This window comes from Orcinus orca, chromosome 5 (genome assembly GCF_937001465.1).
Source record: "Orcinus orca chromosome 5, mOrcOrc1.1, whole genome shotgun sequence".
Classification (NCBI taxonomy): Eukaryota; Metazoa; Chordata; class Mammalia; order Artiodactyla; family Delphinidae; genus Orcinus; species Orcinus orca.
In genome coordinates this window covers 94,528,461-94,530,294 of record NC_064563.1, presented here as the reverse complement: position 1 = coordinate 94,530,294, position 1,834 = coordinate 94,528,461, and the positions used below count along the sequence as shown (strand labels likewise).

At 44.6% G+C, this 1,834-nt stretch overlaps 1 long non-coding RNA gene across 2 annotated transcripts; it reads left to right on the top strand.

Annotated features, from left to right (window-relative positions):
• Positions 1-246: 246 nt before the first annotated feature.
• On the top strand, positions 247-1,427 carry LOC117202265 (uncharacterized). Of its 2 annotated transcripts, none has more exons than XR_004484497.2 (2): positions 247-863; positions 1,077-1,427. It is a non-coding gene; the product is annotated as an uncharacterized LOC117202265 (long non-coding RNA). The 2 variants fall into 2 exon arrangements; XR_004484496.2 differs by having other exon boundaries at positions 1,043-1,427.
• The last annotated feature ends 407 nt before the right edge of the window (positions 1,428-1,834 follow it).

Below are 1,834 nucleotides of genomic sequence, written 5' to 3'. Positions count from 1 at the left end.
GAATGGGGGACCTCCAGCCCTCACAGCCCAACACGAGGTCCCGACCCCTAGCAGCCCAGGTGCACGACCTGGCTTAACTGCCAAGCAGAACCTTCTGGATGGAGGCTTGGCCTCGTTCAGTGAAAAGCAGTCCAGGATTTAAAAGAAATACATTTGGCATTTCCAGACCCTGGGATGAACAGGCCAGTCTTTCTGTTCAGCCAATCTGCCTGACTGGGCAGAAATGGACTACCTGGATGAATGAAAGTAGGAGAACATCTATCTGATTGAAACACTGTTGTTGCTATACAAAATACAGTAGCCAGATGAACTGCTCCTCCAGGGCAGATGTGGGATGTTTCCCCATAGCTCACAGCACTCCCTGGTGTCTCCTGAAATCCCCAGAAGATAGATCCTCAGGACGTGGTGCCGACTCCTGCCTTTGCTTCCCCAACTGACAGTTAGTAAAACATGGGCCTGCGATGAACAAAACCTCCAGAGAGGAACCGTATATTTCAAGCATTTTTTGTCTCTGAAAAGAGGCCTGGAGTCCAGAAACTTCTGTGACGTATGTTTATCATCTCAGTCTTTGTGCTGATTGGACCTGGGTGACCGTGGACCTGCATGATTGGGAAGAAACACAATCACTTTTCAGACATGTCTACACCTGGAAAGCTTCACAAAAGAGTTTTTTCTCTTTGGCTTCCTTTCTGAACCGTTTTTGTTGTAGAGCTCCAGGCAGAAGCAGCTCTGAGCGAAACTGGGCACAAGGGAAATTTCTCTCTGACATTTTCCCACCTTTTCCATCTGGATCCTCTCTTCCTGCCCTCCACTCCCTCCAGCTTCCTCCACTTCCAATACTGAATTCCAACCACAGGCCCAGGGTGAGTATAATATTTGCAGAGGAGGGAGGAAGTGGGAACAACCACTTGTAGTGATCCGTATTTATTTCTACATTGATGAAAAATTAGTCATTTTTTAAGTTGTCACAAAACAAATAGAATCATGACTTATGTTTTATAATTTATGTAACTGATTTTATGTACTTTTAATTTTTTATTAGATTTCTGACAGTTAAAAATCATTTCCCCTTCCAGAAAGATGAAGGATCACGTTTCCCCCTTCTGCCCAGCTGCAGCCATCTGGGAGCATAGCGTTGCACATCGTTCTTCCTGTGCAGTGTTGAAATAAGTTTCTTGGCCCAAGATGGAGCTGCTTCTGCACAGGGTGCCATGTCAGCAAAGCAAAACTTAGACAACTTTTGTGTCCCTGGAAATGTTCCACTTGATCAGAAAGGTGGTTCCCCAAACACGAAGCCAACTCTGGGGTCTCTACTTACTTCCTTGTTCCTTCTTTAGCCTACAAAAGCTTCCTGCATTCCGCCCCATTTTGACGTTCTGACTGTTCACTTCATGAAGTATCAAATAAAGTTTGTTTGTGTCACCTAAGTTGTCTTCTTTGGTCATTTTTAACAGTAGTAATCAGTTACTTGTAACTATTAACTGGTGAAAACTCAGGTTGTGTACAACAAGGACCTACTGTATAGCACAGGGAACTCTGCTCAATGTTATGTGGCAGCCTGTATGGGAAGGAAGTCGGGGGAGAATGGATACATGTATATGCATGGCTGAGTTGCTTTGCTGTGCACCTGAAACTATCACACATTGTTAATCGGCTATACTCCAATATAAAAAAGTTAAAGAAAAAAAGCTATTACAAAAAGAAAGAAAGAAAACTCAGGTGGTATGGATCCCAAAGACTAGAAGGCCTGTGGGGATGGAGGACTACCTGGTAGGAGGCCTTGAAAAAGAGTCAAGTGAGAAACAAGATGGCCCCAGGACACTTGCATGGGCCA